Source organism: Pinus tabuliformis, chromosome 5_1 (genome assembly GCF_031772625.1).
Source record: "Pinus tabuliformis cultivar Carrire ecotype Pingquan chromosome 5_1, CPIR1, whole genome shotgun sequence".
NCBI classification, from domain to species: Eukaryota; Viridiplantae; Streptophyta; class Pinopsida; order Pinales; family Pinaceae; genus Pinus; species Pinus tabuliformis.
In genome coordinates this window covers 300,868,749-300,894,517 of record NC_142305.1, presented here as the reverse complement: position 1 = coordinate 300,894,517, position 25,769 = coordinate 300,868,749, and positions in this window count along the sequence as shown.

Below are 25,769 nucleotides of genomic sequence, written 5' to 3'. Positions count from 1 at the left end.
CTTCCTATAGATAGACTAGGAACATCTATAAATAGGAAGGGACCCAGAAATTCTATTTTTAGAACTTTCTGTTTTTAGCAGTTTCACCTCTCACCCAATGCGGCCAATGACCTCACTGGCCAAACTGCTATTTTTAGACATGTTATTTTTAGCAGGTTTATTTTTAGCACATTCTAAATTTAGCATTTCTTGTTGCACATTTTTCAACACTCCCTCTCAACAAGAAAGGCTTTCTCTCGAACCCGATCCTATAACTCTGGAATGTTCTGCATGCAACACATCTACCCAGTCCACTTGCTCCAACAACACTTAGAACAAAAACACTCCCAACTGACCACTCTGTTGGGCTAGGAACATACTCTGATGCTGAAGCTCTACATGCTGCTGACAAGTGCTCCCTCTCTGACATCTGCACTACTGCAACATCTCCATGCATCTCGCACCATTGCACACCTCTTTGTGCCACCTAGCACTGTGCAAAACACTTGTGCCTCTCGCATTGTTGTAGCCTGCTAGCTATGCGCCGTCCTGGGATTCCCTACACTGTCGCTCTCTCTGTCGCTCTATCTGCATCTGTCTCTACCCAATCAGTCAGTTCCTGCTACTCCACATCGGGGCTCCTGTAGCAAAGTCTCATCCAAGAGGTTGGGTACCTCAAGGATCCTGCCCCTCTTCCTTGGGACAATCACTCTATATCGCCCCACCTCCTACCTGGAGGTATGGCTGCATGTGATCCCTCAACCCACCTGGCTCGAAGTTTCCCCCTACTGGAGGCCTCTGCATGAGTAGATGTCTCTACTCGATCTCCACTCAGCTTCCCTTGTTGTGGCTGCTCCACAACCTCTTGAAGCTGCTGCACCAATCGTGGCTCTTCCACAATCGTCTGAGACTTCTTCTGGCTCTGCATGTTGAGAGGTAATATACCCTCCCTCTCGACCACCAAGTCTCCATCAGTTGCCTTACTGCTCAAGGCTTTGCATGCATCTTGAACCTTAAGAGCATACAGGTTCTTGACCCGTGAACCAATCTGCTTCACCTGTCTAGTGATGATGTGTCTAAGGAAAACATGTCCCTTACTGAAGACTACATCATAGCCTCTGTCTTCCAGCATCGCGATCGACACCAAGTTTCTCTTCAGTTCTGGTACATACTTGACATCGGTCAAGGTAAGGCGAGCTCCATTCTCCCTCTAAAAAATAATCGTGCCTACACCTGAGACACTATACTTCTCATCATTACCCATCGCTATGAGTATCTGGAGATCTTTCTCCTCCAAAGTACTCAACAAACTCTTGTCATCGGTCATGTGGAAAGAAGCTTCACTGTCAAGAAACCAACCGCTTCCCACCATGGATGAAACCATGCATGCGAAGAGTGTGAAATCCAACTCAAACTGTGAAGCAAGTGCCTCACCTTCAGATCCTTCCCCAGATCCCTTCGTGGATTTCCTCTATGGACAATTTGCAGCATAATGGCCCACCTCATGACAACGAAATCATCGCACTTTCGATTTGTCAACCTTCTTCCCATCACTGGAATAATTGGATTATGAAAGAGAAACCTTCTCCTTCCCCTTCTTCGCATTACTCGCTAAGGCACAATTCTCCTCATCATACATGGATGAAGAACTGTCTCTGGTGCTTTGTCTGATCTCCTCCTGCATCAAATCCGACCATAGTCATTCCCAATCTGGAAATTTCTCCCTTCCATTCACCGAGTCCTGGTAGCTATGCCAGCTCTTAGGAAGGCCAAGGAGTGCTAGACTCACCATATCCTCATCCGATGTCACAACCCCTACACTTGCAAGCTCATCCCTGCATGTGATGAGCTTGGTCAGATACATAGAGATCGTCTCATCCCTTTCACACTTGATCTTTCGAAGTTTGTCCTTCAGTGCCAACTTCCTCTGATCACTACAATTCTAATATAAATCTTTCAATGTTTTCCACATTGCATGCAGAGTCTCCTTCCCATGGAGGCTCGAGACAATGTGATCTCGCACTCCCTCTAAGAGAATTCTCCTAGCTCTAGCCACACACTTCCTCCATTCCACCTGCTCAGTCTTATCAGTAGGCTTAGGGATTTCTTGATCAATGAAATCCTTAAGACCATTATCTTCCAAAACTGCCTCCATGCGATCATTCCAAGCTATATAGTTTGAGCTGCCATCAAGGGCATACTCAAGCCTCAAACCATAGAATGCCATCGATTAAATAGATGTGATAACAAATTGAGATCTATATCCCGAATAATAAACTTCGAATTTCTCCTGCTAGTATATTGTTCTTGCTTGATCACCTGTGCTCTGATACCATGTAGAATTTTGTAGAATTTTTCTACAAATCAGCTAGCTCTGATACCATGTAGAAATTTCACCTGTAGAACAAACCGATATATGCAATGTCCTAAAGCATAATACTTGTTCTACTTCTACAAAACATTAAGCAGAAGCATAATCGAATTCATGAGCAACATCAAGTAGAAACATGCATAACTGATCAAGAGAAATAATCACACATAACACAAGATATATCCAGGGGAAAGCACCAACATAAAACCCCAACCATGTATTATCAATCAAGTGGAAATCCTCTTCACAATACAAAAAGAATTAGCTCTCAAGCTATTCAGTTCTCAATGAACTATGAAGATATGAAGATATGTCTCATGAACCAACCAAGCCCTGTATATAAAGGCTTTACCTATGGTCCAATCCCTATTTCCTTGCGCAGTTTGCTTAGGAAATAATAGCAAAAGCATATGCAATTAATTCCAAACATACCAAGTTAACCAATGGTCCAACTATGCAATCCTTGAGGACATTAGTTCCTCAACCATGCAAAAACTACTTACTAGAAATAGTCAAGCATCTGATAGTACATTGTCCCACATCTGATCTCAACTGGGTCTCTGACAGAACTGACATGCAACAATTATCCATGAGTGAATTCTCAGTTATCTAAAATAATAGTTGTCACATGCATGCAAGCATTAAAAAACTATATTTTATTATTTTAACAACTTGTTAAAATAATCTAACTGGACTTGACTAGTTAGAACTAAGTCAACTAATTCTCTCATTATAGAACTCATACTTATTCCCTTAATCAATGGAGGAAATTAAGGATAAATTCTTCAATCAGTGGGACAAATCATGTGCATGCTCACAAAAACTTCAAATTCGAATTTCCTTAACTAATTAACTCAACTGAATTAATTAATTAATATTTCCAACTAGTGTTAAGACCAAAATTAATTTTACTTCCTATAGATAGACTAGGGACTGCTATAAATAGGAAGGGACCCATAAATGCTATTTTTAGAACTTTCTATTTTTAGCAGTTTCACCTCTCACCTAATGTGGCCAATGACCTCACTAGCCAAACTGCTATTTTTAACAGGTCTATTTTTAGCACATTCTAAATTTAGCATTTCTTGTTGCACATTTTTCAATAGTCAACATGTAAAATTCCCTTAAGTTTAAAATGAAATTCATGAGCAAAATAACTTAAATGATCAATGTTGAATAACAACAGTGAAAAATACAACAAACCATTAGATAGACACATAACACAGAGTTTTGTTGAAGGAGTTCACCCCTTCTGGGCTACATCTCCTTCATCCAGCTTCCATGGCTTGGGCCTCTGTATTAGCTCAATGTGGCAAAATGTTATTTTACAAAGCTTTATGGTTCCTGATACTTGCACCAATGTGTTCAGAGATGTCCCAATTAGCCAAAAACACCTCTTTTTGAACACAATTTGGTCGAAAATTGCTCTCCTTATTACTCAGACAATCTTTTCCTAGAAAAACTCCTCTAAATCTAAAATGGCTCCAGTTAGCCACGCTATTTTTGGAATTCCCACCGAAATAGGAGGTCCGCTAAAACACCGCCAGTTTAACTCAAAGTTTAATTAATGTAAATTCGGGTTTAATGGAGGTGATTAGCGCTAACCCCGCGGATTAGGCTAACTATAATTGAAACTACTGGAGGTTTAGACGGGATCACATGTTGTGGTTACCTCGCAGTTTTTGAGCCCACTGCACTAACCGTTTGGTGTAACATCGTGGCATTCACATGGACAAAGACCATTATGGCGTTGGAGCCTTGGAGCCATCGGCACATAACCGTTTGCAGTTAACTACAATTGTGTTTACATGGGGAGGGTTGGCCCTCCCCTAACTACCAACCCAAATTGCAATATATTTTAAATATGCATGCTCTGCTATAGGGGTAAGCAACAACTGGTAGCGGAGGCGGTTAATACTTGTGGACTGTATAGCGGAGGTCACAGGTTTGACCCCGAACTCCACCCAAAAAAATTTCTCCACTACCGAGCCTTGCTTAGGCCTTTGGGAGGTGCCACGTGGCAACCTCCAGGCTTGCCACATGGCATTCTTTCATTGGCCCAAAAACAAACCAATAGAATTGTGCCAACACACCACCTGAAACCCAATCTGAATGTGACACTTGTCCAACTGTGATTCGATGTTGACCACCATTGACCCTGCCTAGCCACTTTCCACGTCAGCAGTACGGACTGCTCATTGTGCAGTTACTCGGCATTTTTTTGCAAATTTCCCCTGTGTAGCAAAGCGATCAGAACACAATAACTTTATCATACGAACATAGTTTTCGGTGAAACGAGTTGCGATAGGATCATTTTTTCGAGACGGACGCAGTCATTCAGGTTTCGATCCATTATGAGAACTTTGATTTTTGAGCTAAATACTGAGCGCATGATCAATTTGGAAGGTTAGTGGGTGGGTTCTCTCTCTCTCCTAACCCCTTTTTTTTCGTTTCCCGAAGGCCACTCATTCAAGATGGAAACTTTGTATGTCTCCTAAGGCACTGAAAAAATGGAGATCCCACCAGCAAAAATGGATTCCTCACTTTAATGGGCTTCTAATAAAAACCCCCAATTGTGGCAAGAAGGGAAGGGATTTTATTTAATCCTGCTGGAATAGCTAAAAAAGATACACATGGGGATTAGGTAGGAAGACTAACAATCAGGTTGAACTTTATGGACTTTATTAAGGCCTCAATATTGCAAAAGATAAAGGCATTGGCAACATCATCATTTTGGGTGACTTGCTAATCATAATATTGTATCTAACTAAACCTGGCAACCCAAAGGACAATTACCTCTCCCAGATTCTATTTCGCATCAAAAGCCTGGAAAATTTATTTCACTCTAGAGAATGTTATCATATCCTTGGAGGTAACAAAGTGGAAGTAGATTTGGAAGTAAACAAAGAATGTGCATTAGGAGAAGCCATGCTTGAAATCAATGGTAAGATCAATCTTAGTCTCATTCCCTAAGGTCTAGTGAATTCAGTTTCTAGCATCTTTTTCGACTCTCTCTTTATTTTAAAATTCAAGTTTGTAATAAAGGTATTTCTTCCTTTCTTCTCTCTCTCCTTCTGGGATTTATGTCCCCTTTATTTCTCCCTATGTCTCCACTTTTTCCTCCTATCTCCTAACTCCTCCATCATCTCATTTCCCCGCCCCTATCTGTCTTATTCCCTCCTTTCTCTTCCCTTTATCCCGCTCGGTTTCCTCCCTTTCCATTTTGAGGCCCCTTGGGTGTCTTTTTTGTCCTCTCGCCATTATTTTGTTAGTTAAGATGTCATTTCCCTACTATATCCTTGGCGTGGCTTCATGTGATATCCACCGCCATGCAGAGGTTGATCTCCCCTCTTTGCATGCTTGCACTTTTGAATTTCTATGGTTACATTATTGGAATCACCCTCCAGCAAGATTTCTAAATAATTTTGTTGATTGGAATCCGAACGAAATTAATGAAAAAATGATGTCATTCGTGTGGTTAGACAAGCAATCTGAAGATAAAATGGCTCTCAATTTGGCTCAACATCCACCTAGAAATTCAAAAGATCTGTGTTCATGCTTGTGGCTGAGGAATTGGACAAAGGTTTGGTCTTTGTATCTAATTGTGGCATCAAGTAGGGCTTCCTCTAGTCTGCTCCATGAAGAGCCTCAAGATAGATCCTGGTGCTTTATCTTGTAGCAAGGAAGTCTAGGGATCGTCACCTTTGTTTGTGGGTCATTTGGCACAACGGTCTCTCAGGCTCGCGGTGTTATTTTGTTGATCCTCGCTGCATTGCTCCATGGAACAAGCCTGCGCATGTTAATCAGTCAAAGAAGCTTTGCAGAGGGAAGACTATGATAGTTAGGTGAAGTTTTGGAAGATGTTCCATGCGCAGATTAAACAAGAATAACACATTCTGGATCCCAAGCATCAAATTGTCAAGTTGGAAGACGAGGTCGATGCTCTTAGAGGGATCCTCATAGATCTCAAGCTCATCAGACCTTCTCCATCTCTTCAGGACCATCTAAGCCAAATATAGACCTTAATAAGCCAGCTTTAGAATTAGAATGATCTTCATGGGGTCTTTTGTTGGGTTATAGTTTTTGTGGATTCTTGAGTCTGTAATTTCAGTAGACAATGCTTTTGCAAGGGTCTCAAATTTTGTAAATTTTGGGTTTGTCACTTTCAGTGGAAAACACTGCAATGAACTCTCTGGTAACCTGTCAGAGTCTTGTTAATATGTCAATAGGTCGTCATGCAGTCCTATGTAATGGGTTGGTAGTTTGCTAGTTCTAAGGCAGTTATGAAACTAAGATGATGTACTCCCTGTGTATTTGTTGCAATCGAGCACAAAATTACATTTAATAATACTCATTTTTATTTTTGTGTGTGTGTGTGTGTGAGAGCTCCGGGTTTATGAGAACCCATGATATTGACCCATGGTATTCATGTGGAATATAGCCTATTCAAAGGAGGAAATTAAAATGACTTAGATCCATCTTAACTCTTGATATTTAAACCTCTTTTAGAGTGAAAAAATATTTGATCCCTCTCAGTGCTTGGTAGATCCAGAGTTAAGATGGATCTAAGCTGGTAAAATATCAATAATCGAATTCTCATTATGCTCGCCCTAGTTGTTGTTGATATTACAACTTAGCAAGAAGGAGATGCAAAAAATATTTCACTCTCAGTCATTAAAAAAATTATATATCCATATGAAATAAAATAGTTTTATATCAACTTTAAAGAGAGATAAAGTAATTAAAAGTAAGAAAAAAAAGACTTATATTTTCACTTTCAAATATTAAAAATGGTTATTTTTTATATTTAAAAAAAATCAATATAACGTTTAAATAAATTATTTGAATATCATTGTCCACTAATTCATTTTAATATTCATTAGAGCGTGTGTATGTGTTTTGACTATAGTAAATTAGCACAATCACATTAATAAATGTGATTGATATAAGCCGATAAGCATATCTAAAACATATAAATAATATATTATAAAATTTAAACCTAATATTATTAAAGCTAATATCAACCGTAAAAATTAAACTCTAATATATACTAACCTTTTGCACAATAAAAAATATATAAAAACCAATTGTATTTCCCAAAAAAAAATCAAAAATACAAATTAAGCTCATTAGGATTGATCTTATCCTATCACCAATTAAACTCAAAAAAAAATTCAAATCACCAAACACATGTAAATTGTGAATTCTTTTTTCATTTTATATAATAATATTAATTTTAATTTTAAATGCGACTAATTCTAGATAATTATTTAAACCTTCCCAATCCTACTGCCTTAAATAAAATAATAATTTATAAAACATAATAATAAATGCAACAATCTTTCATCAACAAAGACATTATTCATTACATATTTCTGGCTTCACAAAACTTCCATATCCAACAAACCATCTTTTACAAATACAAACACTTTTCCAGTGACATCACCGTTACCACAACATGTTTGTGTTATACAAAACTTAAGGAAAAACAAATTATGCCTTATATGCATTTGACATGTGTATTAAATGTTTCAAATTCCCCCATTTCGATTAGTAAACCATATGTATTTAACATCTATGTTTTAAATGTTCTATTAATAAAATTATACATCATTAGAAACATATCAAAATATATAATATTTATACTTAATAATATGTATTTTAGGTTATTATTTTTGTTGCTGGGAGGTAATATTGTATTCAGTTTTTGGTCAAACCCATATTAGTTTGGGTTTGACCAAAAAAATTTACAAATTTGCTATAGTCTAACATTAGAGATTAAAATTTATTATTTTTAAATAATATTTTGAGCTATTTATCTTGAAATTGATTGGATAGACTCTTATTATGTAATCATTATCAATATATACCCACCTTTACCATACTCTGAATACATACTATGACCTGATGCAATTTGTATCATGCTCTGAAATACGTACCATGTCTTGATGGAGTCTGTATTATGGAACGACAGTTACAGGTTACATATTATTATTTAAAAAATAAAAAATCATCCCACAACATATGACCTTAAAGTATAATCATCATTATCGTGAAAGAAAATGGAAACGGAGAATTTAATGACTATGATATTTATTTTCCAATCATTTCAAATGCGCGGTGGATATGGCTAAGCACTTCAACACCTGAAGCAAGTTGTATATGTTAATCTTGAAGTTTTGGCCATCACATCGGTCCCAACACTCTGAATCATCACTCTAGTGAGCATAATCAGAGAATCCCTATGGATCTCGGCGATGGATTTTCAGATTGTGCATAATTCAGTTGGGTGTATTTTCTACTTGTCACCGCTTAGATGAGTAAGCAAGCATTAGCTAGGTGTATTATCATTGTGCATGATTTAGCTATGTGTACTTTTTGTTTTCTACTTCCCATCCCATCGCTTGAGTAAGTATGATTATTATTTAATTGCAACTCTTATTAATGTCGTACTAATTATAATGATCCCTATATATTATTCTTAGACTAGATTATTAGAATTATTTCTCTTTATACTATTCTTAGATTACATTGTTGGAATTACTTCTCTTTCATGTCTAGTCTATTTTTCTAATTTTTTGATGTTATAAATGTGTATAATTCTTTAGAGTACCACACTTGTGCTTTGTCATGAAAAATGATTATAAATAAGCATTCACTCTCAGATTTATCATCCAATCCATTATTTTATTTTATTATGAATGGAGTTACATTTATTATGAATGGAATTATCTCATTAAATATTAGATGCAACATTTTTGATGTGAAGGGATGTGTGCCACTTTTGTTTTTCATTTAAGAGTTAGCAATGTGATAATGTAACTGATCTCCATGCAATCTTACTAAATTGCCATTGAGTAGCCACTTAACATAAGTGCATAAATATATTTGGTAGTTAATTAACATTTTAGAAAATTTGAGAAGTCGCTAAGTAGTCTCTATATTATGGTTTAATATATAATTATAGGTAAGTTATATAATTCTCAAATTTGGAACTCTGATTTTACCTAAAAAATCTTATGTAATCAATCAACTACATTATGATTATAAGTGTGACTTGATAGATGTGATCCACTTTTTAAAGTAGTGGTGCTACTATTAATATTGTTATTACATGAAAATTTGAAATTTTGGATTGAGATTTTTTTAATTATTTTATTTAATAATTTTATTTTTTTATTCGTTTTGTAATGCTTAGTAGCTCCATCTATTTTCTATTATATATATAAGGCAAATTTACACCACACAGTTTTACCCAGTGGCCTCAACTTGCCCCAAGGGGAAACCGAGTCTGTTGGCCATCAGTCGGCATTATACGCCATCCAAAAACATAACTTCTTCAGTTTTTCTAACAGGGCTAGGTAGGTTTTAGTTTCATGACCACAAACAGTAAAACTAAGACAACTGACATATACATCTGGAAATTTAAATGCTATCCGCATAAATAAAAACTGAGTATGAGAAAACTAATCTTTCTTGACATTTTGCTCCTCAGAGTCTGAGGCTATTGGGGCAGGATCATCAGCAGTTGCTTCTGTCATGCCAAAGAGCTCCACTATGCAAGGGATGTGACGGTCAATTCGGTCCATCCTAATGTCTGATTTGTGCAGCTGAAACAAGATCTTTTCCATGTCTTTTTTATAATTGGGAAGGCCTTGCATTGTAGCTGCCATCCCCACAAATATTTGCTCCAATGCTTTGCCTAACAGACTTTTAATCAGGAAATACAGGTACAGGGTGTGCTTGAATTGTGTGATTCACCCTCTGGTGGTTCCTGGGTCAGGCACCATTGATCTCCAGACTTCTATTTCATCGTCCGATTCCAGTTCATTCTTTACCTGGTCTTCCTAATCGTCGATCAGCTTTCGGATTCCCTCATCGATTTCCTCCTTGTATGTCGCGGTTGCCTCAACGATGAACTTCTTGGTGGGCTTGCGACCCCTGCTACCTTCTACCCTGCTTGATCTCTTGGTCCGGGGTTCCGAGCCCTTGTTGCCGCGGCCTCGACCAAGTCTTGTTGGAGCCACACCCTGTCGAATTGTAACTTGTATACATTCCCACATTGTTTGCTGCACTAAATCAATAATTTCAACACAACATAACTGCATTAACCATGCTTTACTGTTGTTCTGGTTTGCGACAGGCAAAGGTATCCTTGTGCCCACAAGTGGCCAGTGGAAGCGGGATGGGAACAGGGTTCCCCTGGTTTGTTTCCACTTTCAAATATTAAAAATGGTTATTTTTTATATTTTAAAAAAATCAATATAGCGTTTAAATAAATTATTTGAATATCATTGTCCACTAATTCATTTTAATATTCATTAGAGTGTGTGTATGTGTTTTGACTATATTAAACTAGCAAAATCACATTAATAAATGTGATTGATATAAGCCGATAAGCATGTCTAAAACAATATATTATAAAATTTAAACCTAATATTATTCAAGCTAAAGCCTAATATCAACCGTAAAAATTAAACCCTAATATATACTAACCTTTTGCACAAGAAAAAATATATAAAATATATAAATACCAATTGTCTTTCCCAAAAAAAATCAAAAATACAAATTAAGCTCGTTAGAATTGATCTTATCCTATCAGATCCAATTAAACTCAAAAAAAATCAAATCACCAAATAGATGTAAATTGTTAATTCTTTTTTCATTTTACACAATAACATTAATTTTAATTTTAAATGTGACTAATTCTAGATAATTATTTAAACCTTCCCCAATCCTACTACCTTAAATAAAATAATAATTTATAAAATATAATAATAAATGCAACAATCTTTCATGAACAAAGACATTATTTCACAAAACTTCCATATCCAACAAACCATCTTTTACAAATACAAACACTTTCCGAGTGACATCACGGCTACCACAACATGTTTGTGTTATACAAAACTTAAGGAAAAACAAACTATGCCCCATTCCTACCAGAAAATAATATGCATTTGACAAGTGCATTAAATGTTTCAAATTCACCCATTTCGATTAGTAAACCATATGTATTTAACATCTATGTTTTAAATGTTCTATTAATAAAATTATACATCATTAATAATAATAATAATATCCATTTTTAAGGTCACAGCCAAGCTAGACACCAAATTGGTGTATGAGACCCCCTTGTTTGTGGGACAAGGGACCCATCTTCGTGTAGCGATTTGACTGTTAAGTCTACGAAAGCATACATACTCTACCCCCCTCCAGTTTAGAACCTATGACCTCTTAAGAGGAAACATATGCTCTTAACCATTAGGCCCACTCAAGCTGTATAATATTTGTATTTAATAATATGTATTTTAGGTTATTATTTTTGTCGCGGACAAGTAATATTGTATTTAGTTTTTGGTTAAACTCATATTAGTTTGGGTTTGACCAAAAAAATTTGCAAATTTGCTATAGTCTAACGTTAGAGATTAAAATTTATATTTTAAAATAATATTTTGAGCTATTTATCTTGAAATTGATTGGATAGACTCTTATTATGTAATCATTATCAATATATACCCACCTTTCCCATACTCTGAAATACATACTATGACCTGATGCAATTTGTATCATGCTCTGAAATACGTACCATGACTTGATGGAGTCTGTATTATGTAATGACGGTTACAGGTTACATATTATTATTTAAAAAATAAAAAATCATCCCACAACATATGACCTTAAAGTACAATCATCATTATCGTGAAAGAAAATGGAAACGGAGAATTTAATGACTATGATATTTAATTTCCAATCATTTCAAATGCGCAGTGGATATGGCTAAGCACTTCAACACCTGAAGCAAGTTGTGTATGTTAATCTTGAAGTTTTGGCCATCACATCGGTCCCAACACTCTGAATCATCACTCTAGTGAGCATAATCAGAGAATCCCTATGGATCTCGGCGACGGATTTTCAGATTGTGCACAATTCAGTTGGGTGTATTTTCTACTTGTCACCGCTTAGATGAGTAAGCAAGCATTAGCTAGGTGTATTATCATTGTGCATGATTTAGCTATGTGTACTTTTTGTTTTCTGCTTCCCATCCCATCGCTTGAGTAAGTATGATTATTATTTAATTGCAACTCTTATTAATGTCGTACTAATTATAATGATCCCTATATATTATTCTTAGACTAGATTATTAGAATTATTTCTCTTTATACTATTCTTAGATTACATTGTTGGAATTACTTCTCTTTCATGTCTAGTCTATTTTTCTAATTTTTTAATGTTATAAATATGTGTAATTCTTTAGAGTACCATACTTGTGCTTTGTCATGAAAAATGATTATATATAAGCATTCACTCTTTGATTTGTCATCCAATCCATTATTTTATTTTATTATGAATGGAGTTACATTTATTATGAATGGAATTATTTCATTAAATATTAGATGCAACATTTTGATGTGAAGGGATGTGTACCACTTTTATTTTTCATTTAAGAGTTAGCAATGTGATAATGTAACTGATCTCCACGCAATCTTACTAAATTGCCATTGAGTAGCCACTTAACATAAGTGCATAAATATATTTGGTAGTTAATTAACATTTTAGAAAATTTGAGAAGTCGCTAAGTAGTCTCTATATTATGGTTTAATATATAATTATAGGTAAGTTATATAATTCTCAAATTTGGAACTCTGATTTTACCTATAAAAAAAATGTAATCAATTTATGATTATAAGTGTGACTTGATAAATGTGATCCACTTTTTAAAGTAGTGGTGCTACTATTAATATTGTTATTACATGAAAATTTGAAATTTTGGATTGAGATTTTTTTAATTATTTTATTTAATAATTTTATTTTTTTATTTGTTTTGTAATGCTTAGTAGCTCCATCTATTTTCTATTATATATATATAAGGCAAATTTACACCACATAGTTTTACCCAGTGGCCTTAACTTGCCCCAAGGGGAAACCGAGTCTGTTGGCCATCATTCAGCATTATACGCCATCCAAAAACATAACTTCTTCAGTCTTTCTAGCAGGGCTAGGTAGGTTTTAGTTTCATGACCACAAACAGTAAAACTAAGACAACTGACATATACATCTGGAAATTTAAATGCTATCCGCATAAACAAAAACTAAGTATGAGAAAACTAATCTTTCTTGACATTCTGCTCCTCAGAGTCTGAGGCTATTGGGGCAGGATCATCAGCAGTTGCTTCTGGCATGCCAAAGAGCTCCACTATGCAAGGGATGTGACGGTCAATCCGGTCCATCCTAATGTCTGATTTGTGCAGCTAAAACAAGATCTTTTCCATGTCTTTTTTATAATTGGGAAGGCCTTGCATTGTAGCTGCCATCCCTACAAATATTTGCTCCAATGCTTTGCCTAACAGACTTTTAATCAGGAAATACAGGTAGAGGGTGTGCTTGAATCGTGTGATTCACCCTTTGGTGGTTCCTGGGTCAGGCACCATTGATCTCCAAACTTCTATTTCATCATCTGGTTCCAGTTCATTCTTTACCTGTCTTCCTAATCGTCGATCAGCTTTCAGATTCCCTCATCGATTTCCTCCTTGTATGTCGCGGTTGCCTCAGCGATGAACTTCTTGGCGGGCTTGCGACCCCTGCTACCTTCTACATTGCTTGATCTCTTGGTCCGGGGTTCCGAGCCCTTGTTGCCACGGCCTCGACCACGTCTTGTTGGAGCCACACCCTGTCGAATTGTAACTTGTATACATTCCCACATTGTTAGCTGCACTAAATCAATCATTTCAACACAACATAACTGCATTAACCATTCTTTACTGTCGTTCTGGTTTGCGACAGGCAAAGGTATCCATGTGCCCACAGGTGGCCAGTGGAAGTGAGATGGGAACAGGGTTCCCCTGGTTTGTTTCCATGCCTCTCGCCCTTGCTACTGTTCGGAAATTGGTCACCCCCATGCAGCCATAACCTAGCTCTCAGCCCCGTCTGGAGCCAGGTGTTTCTAATGCTATCATGCCCGCAAACCCTTGCCTCTGCTGGCGATGTCCAGGCCACTTTCTACTTGCCTCTCTGCCTCTCAGGCCAGCCAGGGTCCTGTTGATGTCTCTAAAATCATTGCACCAACATTGGGGGATAACCACCCGGTCCGGACCTTAAAGCAACTCCTTTTCCATTTGGTATGGTGGCTTTGACTGGATAGTATGGGACCAGTTTCCCAATAAAGTGTGATTTGATGAAAGGGTGTCTAATATATATATATATATATATATCTATATATAGATATATATATATATATATATATATATATATATAGACATATATATATATATATATATATATATATATATATATAGACATATATATATATATATATATATATGTCTATATATATATATATATATATATATATATATATATATATATATAGATATATATATATATATAACAAGGTGATAGATGGTTTGATTTGTAAACTTATGAAAATATACAAATAGATCTATATATATAACCTAGGTAATACAATATCAATGCGATTTATAATGATTTCTGGTGATCAAATGCTAATAAAGATTAATCACTTGACTACAGAAAGTTAAGCATGAATGGTGATCACTTTAAATAGAGTGATATAAAACATATCACATATCATAATAACATCAATTGTCATCATATGTGTTTAAGAATATCAATTCCAACTTACTCAAAAGTGATATAATGCAAAATTGTATGAACATTCACATATAACAACAATATTGAATCAGAAGATTGTTTAATTGCATAACATGAAACAAAAAGACATTGATAAAAGTACCATATGTATTTGAATTCTCTTATGAAAGTAACAGTCTGGTTCGCTCTTCTTATTTCTCAAAACTTCAAAAAGATACAGAAATGCAAGTCCTCTTGAAAATCTCCTTAACAACAAGTTTGAACCTTGATCCTTGTCTTCTACAAAAGTAAATTAAGAAGTGCAGAAATGTCATCTTCTTAAATCTAATTTAATACAATTTTAGGACCCTTTCTCAAATGACATGAAAGGGTCTTTATAGTAAAAATAAAAACAAATTGTTCACGAAAAGTGCTTAAAGTGGTTGGAACAACCTTTCTCAAAAGATGGGATTTCATGTTAAAAATAGAATTGTGATAGCTCTTGAAAAGATGCATTGCATCTATCATTCCTCCTGCGGCTTCAAGTTACAAATCTCGAGCATAGTTTGGATCTCTAGTGGATGACTCATCCTGGCATGCAACTGACCTGTGTATACTACATCCGAGAGTTCTGGCATCATGTGATCTGCTATGTCAGCAAGACATTTGATTGTCATTTGTTGGCTATGCGGTTTGACTAAATAGAACCAATATGTATCCCAATTGAGGCTTTCTAATTTTTTGAGTTGCTCCTCTCTGGTATTCAAATCTTGCTTCCATTGTTTTTCCAATACTTTTGCTTTTGGAAGGTTTTATGGGGAACACTCAAAAATTAAATTGGCGCTGTGTAAGTTATCATTTATCAGCTCAATGATATTATTCCTCACTGCCCTAGCCCTTGAAGTTGCTCTTTCTTCTTTGATCAGTTGTGTCTCCCATTCTGAAAATAGTATCTCTTTATGAGATTCTTCCATTACTGGCAATTTAGTAGCCCTTCCCTTTTCTGTGCTCTGCCAAGAGATATAACCTGTGATTTTGTCATCTACCTCCTCGAATTCCAACCTGGAATTGACCGCTTGATCTATCAGTGCATTGGTTTTGATACATAGTGGATGAATGAGAGATCTTTTGGCAGAGTTGGGTTAGCTGTTGAGATAGGAAATTATTTATTTCTATGGCTTCCTTTATAAACTCTTCAACTTTGGGATTGTCTTTGAATTGCTCTATTGAGAGTTGTAGCTGCTTATTTGCTCATCCTTAGATTTAATCTCTTCGTGATGTGCTAGTTTTAACTGTTCGAACTCCTGAGATAATCGTTGTTGTCTTTCAATATCCTGCTGATCAATCCTCTGTTTTTCTACCCTTACCTGTTCTTCAAGCTGTTTAATCTTTTGATATTTTTCCTTGATCAATTGATTAACTTTGGTTTCTTTATCTATTGTGGCAGCTATATACGCCCCTGCAAACTGAGATAATTTGGTCAAGTCCTCAGAGGGATTAACTTCTGAGTCTCTCCAGATGACATTCATGGATTCTCCTTGAGGAACTATTGCTGATGTTTGGTCTATCTTTCTCTTTTTCCGTTGCCTTTTGACTACGACTCTGTGTTTAGGGCTATAAAACACATCCAACGGTGGAATTTCCTCTATGCTCAATGTAATGTTGAAGGATACTCAAGGATTACCTCAATTTCTTATGAAGTTGAGTCCTTACTGGATGGTGTTTCAATCACAGGATCTTGAATTATGGGTTTTTGTCTTAAAGGGGATCTCGTTGCGATAACATTTTGGGTATCACTTTGATCTTTAATCTATTGATCAAATTGTTCCCATTCTTTAATCAATATCAAATCAATGTGAACATCTGTGTCCAACTGTTCACTAGCCTTCTCGCTTGTCTCGGCTGCACCAGAAGTTTTCTCTATGTCCTGCTCCATGCTTTGCTCCGTTTGCTGGATGACCGGTGCAATATTCAATAGGTCCAATAGTACTGTCTGAAGCCTTTGCGTCCTGTATTGGATGAATTGATCCATTTTCTCTGGTTCCAGCTTGATCTTTGCTAGGTGACTCACTTGTGAGAACGTCTCTGTTGATCTAAAGAAGTCATTGAATTCATCTTTCTCATGGACAAATTGTTTAACCTTTACCTGAGTAGTAAAATTATAAGCGACTTTATTCGGGTCATACTGTCTTTTGGGAATAACAGCTAGGTTCAAACCCCTTATTTTCTCGGCTTCAATTTGGGCATGCTTATAGTCATGCAATGAATAGATGCCACAGCGAACCAAAAAGGCAGGCCATAACTGTTTCTTGGCGTATTTGAGATTTTTTGTAAGCCCTTTTTCAACTGTCTGACAGGCTATTTCCCTAGCCAATAGTTTATCCGGGACATATAGAGGAAGGACATGCGGGTCGGTAATGCTACCAAAAACCCTAATGTATGTGAACAGTTCTTCTCCAAACCAACTGCCAATTGAAGTTAAATCAATACTAGCCTCCTCGGACAGTTGAGGAGCTGGTCTATTAAAAATGGCCTGATGAATGGGTAGGATGAAGCCATGACAAATTTTGTAGAAATGATTCTTATATTGTTTTTGCCACAAACATTTATGGTAAATATGGATAGGGGTTGGGTCCTGGATAGTCCATTTCCATCCCATGATGGGAAAATCGGAATTGAAACAAATGGTATCGACTATATAGGCACTCATATAGAATGGGGGAACAACTTGGGTGGTCACAAACCTATTTTTCCTATAATCAAGTATTTGGACGGCCATTTTGTCTGATAGGATAGTAGCCCAATCCATCACAAAAGAATTCAATGCTGCTTCTATTAATGGAACCATTTCAATGGAAAACTTAGCAGAATTGGGGCTTCCAAATAGTCTACACATCATTGCGATAGCATAACAATAGGGAGATGCTATAGAGTCCACAAAATACATACCGGATGACTCGTGCTTGTGTTTGTTAGGGAAGTACCTCCATTGTTTGATGGGGTCCGACTCTATTTCATTTTCCTTCGAGAAAGCTTCAAGGAATGATTTATTGTAGTACTTTTGAGGCTCTGGCAAATGATACATTTTCTTCAAGTCTTCAGGCTTGAAGGATCCAAACATTCTTCTGTCAACTGTGAAGAGCATCCTGTCCATTATATTGATGCCTTCAACTACCCATTTTACCATGTCATTATATGGAAAAATCTTTGGGCGGGCCGCTATTCGATGAAGAAAAGAGTCGGCTAAATCACCAAGTGTGTTCTCTGACTCTGCAGGTCCATCAGCTGTTGCATGTCCTTCAGTTACCTTTGGCTTTTCCTTTTCCAACATATCATATATGCCTTCCCATGCAATTTTCCCACAATCTTGACATGTGGTATTTGAGATCAATATAATTTTTTCCTGTCCTTTTGTCACTGCAGGGAGGGCTTTCATCTTTCGAGCTTTTTTTGACATTTTGGATGGCTGCATACTTCCAAATTCAAGCTGTAAAAATGAAACAGAGGACAATAGGCTAAAAACTTTTAGAGCAGCTAAATGCTTGTAAAGATAGTATTGAAAGAAGTACAGACGAAAATCAGAACAAGAGCATTTGATGCGAAAGATTTCGTATTATAACTTAATATTAACACGAAGGATGAAATCTTGAAGGACCGTGGTCATAACTATTCTTAATGCTTTGTCGTAACCTGGGGATGTGAAACTTTAATGCTTAATGAATAGATCCCATCGCAGATTTCCAAAGGTATTATTAGAATTTGTGCCATGAACTTTCTGGTTTTGTGATGAGCGATTTTAATATGTAAAAACGATCACACATTGCAAGTCGGGAGTTATAGGTGTCATGTTCCAAGAGTATTTTGAATTTCCACGATTGCGATAAGTAATGACTTGACATATAGAGTTGGGTAATTCCTCATTTAACTCACTCGAGTCGTCTTTTCCATTTATTATTATTAAACCACTATATTATATTTTCTCATCGCATTGCGCATCCCTGAGGTAAGTATTACTTGTTTCTGCTAGGTTTGCGATATGCGATCGATGTATATCGCATCACAAGTTTTCGAGGCTAGCTTCTTTTGGTTATCGACGATAAGCAAAATGCGAGAATCATATCGCATCGCAAATTTTCAACAGAAAGTTAAAACATATCATTTGAAATTGGTGATATGTGAAATGCGAGAATCATATCGCATTGCAAGGTTTGTTAATGGATGTTATAAGAAGCTCTATGATTGAGGCTTTTTGGTTACTTCGCATCGCAACATGAATATTTGGATTGAATGTTCCTTAACCTAAAGAGAATGCGATTTGCGATATTTGATTTTTTTTAGAGGGTTTTTTGAAGCACTTTTTATTTAAAAAGCAAAAACAAAGAAATTTATTTCTATGTAAAGTTTTATTGCTTTTTTACAAACTAAAGGGACCCTATTTCCTATTTAGCATCTTAGAATAAGATTAAGAAAAATTTGAAATGGGGGGGTTGTTGTATAGCACAACAATTGGCGATTCACTGAAAGAACCAGTTATTTCTGAATAAAATGATGAAATTTCTAACACTTTCTCAAGTACAAACAATTGAGGAAAAGGAAACTATTTTGAAATTAGTTAGATAAACACAATTACTCTGAATAAGAAAAATTGATCAATTTTGCAATTTCTTTTACAAACCCTTATTATAAATGAAAACATTTATGGTTTCTTTAAGCCTTGATTGGTTGTTAAAGATAAAGTAGGGGGCTCCTCCAACTTAGCTTTTGAATTTACTCTTTTGTCACAGGTAGTGCCACTGCTGCAAGCAAACGTCTATAGTCTCGACAGGGTTACCTTTTAACCATCACTTATCCATTGTCCCATCCATCTAAGAGTATAATCTTTTAAAGATAAATTCAGAAAGATATATCTATATATATTTTCATTTTTTCTTTCTCTTTTTTGCATAAAAGCCATTGCCCTAGTTTGGGAGCCAGAAGATGACAATGCCATTCACTGGTTGTAATTGAACTGAACAAGTTAGCTCGTAATGAGACCCCTTGTCTTATGATTATAAGCCATTACCTTGTTTTGGTATGCAGTATTGGTAATGCCAGTTTAATTAGTTCCCTATGAATATGTAAGCAGGCTCGTAATGAGACCTCTTATCTTTTAAGTCGGATATATCTTAGAATTACACTCTAAAAAATCATAAACCTAGTGGATGGGGTGAATCTTTGACTCCTTAAGAGTTATTGGATGAAAATTATAGATATGTAGATGCTTAGTTGTAGAAAGTCTTTACTTTTTTAAAAATAACCTTTCTTCACTGATAAAACTCAAAATTTACTATGTTTTCTAGGTTTGAAAGATTTCACAATTTCAAAGAACATCTCAGAGTTTTATGATGTTATCTAGTTTCCAAAACTGTAATCATTTCCTTGAAAGTTTCTACTTTTTAAAAACGGATATTCACAATATGTTTTCAAAGAGATTTCAATAATAAAAAGCCAATGGTATTCTATTTACAACATTATTTATGAAAGAAATCAAAATTTTCATAAAAAATATGTACAGATAAGAAGGGGTTACCTCCTTAGGGAAATAATTTCTTTAAGTTAAGCCAATTCAAAGGAAGAGAATCTCTCTTTCCTGTTAAGTCTTGCAGTAAAAATGTTGATGAGCCTATCTTTTCGACGATCTGAAATGGTCCAAGCCACATCTTCTGAAATTTGGTATGCTTACCTTTTTCTTCATGTGCTTTGTCCCATTTCAAAACAAGATCACCAATCTGTAATGTTTTTGAGCCGGCTGAACTTGCATCAAAAGAGGATTTAATGACTTGCTGATGTTTAACATGAGTAATCTTGGCTTTTTCTCTTTCCTCATCTAATTTAAGAATTTGATCAAACCTTAATTGAATAGAGGAAGGAGGAGTCTCCTTAATGAATTGTACTAGGGCTAGTGATGGGAGGGCTAGATTTGGTGGAATAACAACTTCTTTCCCGTACACTAAGTTAAAAGGAGAAATACCTATTGAGGCCTTCTCAGTTATACGATCTACCCATAGTGCGAATATTAAAGATTTATGCCAATTATTTTGGCTTTGATCAACAATTCTTTTAATAATCCTTATGAGATTTTTGTTAGTTGACTCTGCTTAGCCATTTCCTTGAGGATAGTAATTTGCAGAGTATTTTAAACTAAAACCTCTCTTAAGAGCAAATTCGACTATACTATTTCCAGAAAAATAAGATGCATTGTCAAATATAAGCGCATTAGGTAAACCAAACCTGGTGATGATGAAATGATCAATAAATTCAATAATCGCATCAGAATTTGCTACCTTTAGTGGAATTGCTTCTACCCACTTAGTGAAGTAGTCTGTGGTTGTAAGGATGTATCTGTGCTGCTTGGAAGAATGAGGAACAATCTCTCCTATAATATCAAGCCCCCACTGCTCAAATGGTTGCTCAATATTAACTGGTTGTAAAGGAAAGGCTGGTTTCCTTTGTCTCCCACTAGCAGTTTGGCATATCTTACATTTCCTCACATAGTCATGGGTATCTTTGAACAAAGTTGGCCAATAATACCTAGCATGCAGTATTTTGTGTGTTGTAGTGTCTGCTCCAAAGTGTCCACCAACTGGGCCATCATGGAGCTCTTGTAAAACCGTTTGCGCTTTAGATTTTTCAAGGCATCTTAACAAAATAGAATCATAGTTTCTCTTGAATAAGACATTATCAATGTTTTCATAGTGTTTGGCTTTTAACCTTAGGGGACATTTGTTTTTGTAGCTGAATTTAGGGGGGGCATATCCATTCTTCAAGTAAAAAATTAGATCAACATATTGAGATTCAAAATCAATCATACTTATCTCATTTACTTGTGCAGTACTACCTGAATTTTCATGATCTGGTATATTGGAAGCTCCTGCCAGCAACCTACAAAAACCTTGTCCTCTAACAATTTTCACATGTTTAATATCAATATCATATTCTTGTAAAGTTGTTACCTAGTTAGCTCTTTTCTCTCCCACTTCTCTTTGAATTAGCAATTGCATCACTGCAAAGAATGGGACTATCACTTTTGTATGTGTTTTCAGGAGGAAAGGTCTAAAATGTTTAACGGACTTAAATACAGCGAAGGCTTGTTTTTTGACTTCTGAATAATTAAGCTCAGCACCCTGCAAATTGGAACTAAAGAAAGATATGGGTGCTTCCACCTGTTGATCATTGATTTGTGTTAAAACAACAACATAGGATGATTGAGTGGCCAAAGTATACAAAATAAAATGACTAGAAAAATTCAGAGTATTCAATGCAGGAGCATTAATGATTGCTTGTTTGATTGAATCAACAACTTCTTTTTCGTTATGGCCCCATTTGAAGACTGAATTTTTCTTAATCATGGATTGTAAGGGTAGAACAATATGAGAAAAATCAGGAACAAATCTTTTTACAAAATTTATCTATCCCAAGAATGATTGCATAGATTTCTTATTATGTGGTAAAGGGATATCAGAAATCTCCTTTATCCTATCAGGATCAATGTATATGCCATTTTTGGATACAATAAACCCTAAGAGTTTACGTTATCTGAATACTTCCTCACTCAAATAAAAAATAATATTATTTAAAAATAATTTATTTTACTCTAATCAAAAGTTTAATTGTTTCACATTTTAAATTTACATATGAATAAAATTAAGTAAATTACTATTACAATTGACGAATAATAAAACCATTTAATCAATCAATATATTAAATTAAAGTAAAATAATAAAACCATTTTTTATTTCATAAATATATGATTGAAGTAAATAAATCCCAATTAAAATCAATAAATAAAATGTAAAACAACTCCATATTTTAATTTAGTTGTCCAAGGGGTCTTGGATAGATAGTAATTAGGTGCAATGTTAAGGCACTCTTAGATGTTAAGTCACTCGTTCAATTCCCCACCCTATTCAGTTGTTATTCTTGGACATGACCATGATGTAGCCTCATTGTTGCTGAACTTACAAAAAAAATTATTTTAATTTAGACTGAAGTGTACCATTTGTCGATTCAAAGGAAGATAATAAATGGTAAATCAATTTGTATCAAAGGTTCTGAACATAGGTAGATTTCATTATATTTTATCAAGCAGGATCAACAAATATCAGTCAATTATCTGACAACAATGAGTTTGACATTTCAACCATCAGCCCATATAATACTACCATCAGAACTTACAAATAAAAACAAAATATTTGCATCTTAACCATAGTTAATTAAGATGCAATTTAATTCCAGTCAAAACACAATGTCACATTATGCCTACTAAGTTAATATCCCATAAATATCTTGCTCAACATAAGTTCAATGACAATAACTTTGACCTTATAACATGGATATTATATAAAAAAAATTGCCATCATTTAATGTTAAATAAATAAATATAATACATTTTTTGTTGTCATTCTCTTCAATGTCAATTCTATACACACACACACACACACACACACACACACACACACACATATATATATATATATCACTCTTACCCACCATAAAATGTTTAATTACATTAAAAAATCAATAAAGAAAATGGTTAAACAAATATTCATATAACTCATTTTTACAATTTTATTATTATTGGGAAAGAAAGAAAGAAAAAAATTGTTTTAACGTCCACAATGCTAAAAATTGCCTATGGGACAGATTGCTTCTTCATCTGCTTGATGTATTCGGCCCTTTTTCTATGAAGCTTCAAAATAAATGCTCCCAGCTTCTCAACAAACCCCTCGCTAAATAGATTATCCCAAGAGCAAGTTGCGAGCATATCTGCATGATTTTCCATGTTGTCTTTGAAGACCTCACATTCTAAAATGAAATGTTTTTTCTGTTTCCACTTTTACGAAAGAACAAAAAATGCATACTCTTTCCTCCCACACTTCTTTTGGCATTTTCCAGCACCATGTTTCACAACGGATTTGATGAGAATTAGTCATTAACTGAGCAATCAGAATTTTGGCTCTCCAAGAGATATTGGCCTCTATGTATGCTTTTGGTTGATGACTATGAGTGGGATTAAACACTTCAATATAGTACTTTTTCTTTCTTCCTAGCTCCTTATCCCAAGTACGTTTGTGGAACTTTTCCATAACAAAAGCTTTTATCTCTTTGTTCTTTATGGGACACGCGTTCAAGCAAATACACCATTTACTAAACCATTTGTTATTTTGTTACATCCAAGTATTTTTTCTCTTGCACAATCTATCATTAAAGACAACTTTAGGCCATCTACCCTATTCCATTTGTTCAATTTTTTTTAGATACCTTATGACTCGCACCATAGTAATTTCTTTAATAGGAGCAATCCCTGTTTCACTTACAACACATCATGACATCAAAATATTTTATTTAAACTAAGTGAAAAAAACACTAGCTATACTTCCTTGTTTAATACATTGCTCATAATTTTATATAATATATACCATTCCAATTTATAATAAAAAAACATATCTTAGCAAGTTCTAAATAGATTTGAAAATATCACCCAACCCATTTTTAGGCCAATAGGCCTTCCTTTGAGTGAGTTTTTCATCGTCCTTTTGTTTCTAAGCTTGACAGCTCAGGTGAAACACTTTTAACCGTTGATTTGAGGTGAAACACTTTCAACCGTTGATTTGAAGTGTTCGATTCAACTGAGAATCTTTGTAGCTGGCGCGAATTCTATTGCCCGGGTCTCGCAAAACCTCGACGAAAAACTGTTATGCCAATGCCTTTCTCCATAATGATGGCGGTCTCGAATCTTCACCCACTACATGAAGCCAGCAGAAATATCCGCAAATTTGTTACAGATTCCTGTAATCCGCGAACAAAACGTTACAAATTACTGAGAAGGCAGTTTAAAGTTAGCAATGATGGGGGTTTCGAGACACCACCTTCCTTTATTTCTCACAATATGACAAAGTAGGTGAAATTCCTGAACTGGAGTGATTTTTATTTAATAATTGGACGAGGAACAGGCGCTTTCTTTTAGTGCAAGAAGCTTCCGCCAGAGACGTCTTCCTCCCTTCACTTGCTTCGGGCTTCCACTTCAAAGTTCTTTCCAAGGTAAATATAGTTATACTCAACTCTGTAATTTTCTGAACTTTATCTCAATTTTACCGTCAAATTTTGCCCCTTCACACTCCTACACTGTTTTCCTTTCAGCCGCAAACCCTAAATCCTGCATCTGCTTCTGCTAGAGTCTTTTGAAATTACTGTTATTTCTTTTAAATGAATCTATGAAACCATAGGTTGCTTAATTTTTTACTCGCGCCAAATGTCTCTGCGTCTGAGGATTAACTTATCTTCTAAATTTGAGTTAAATGCCCTCTTCTTCTTGCTTAGATTATTAACACTGTTTTCTTTTCAGCCACAAACCTTAAATTCTTCTTCTGCTATAGTCTTTTGAAATTATTTTTTCTTTCTTTTAAATAAATCTATGGAAACATAGGTTGCTTAAATTTTTACTCGCGCCGGATGTCTCTGCGTCTGAAGATTAACCTATCTTCTAAATTTGAGTTAAATGCCCTCTTCCTTTTGCTTAGTTTTTTAAGCATGCCAGATATCTCTGCGTCTTAGAGGGTTAACCTGTTTCTTCTAAATTTAAATTTGAAGACCTCTCATTCAATCAAGATAGCTTTAAGTTTTCTTTAAAATAAAAAATGATTTTAACCTAAATTTACAAAAATCACCATATTCTGCCTGATCTGCCTGATCATTGCTGATATTGCCTCCAGTTTACATTTAAGTTCATACTAACTCCAATGGCTGTTATAGCCAGTAATTAAGCTACACAAATTAAGTGGTTCAATAC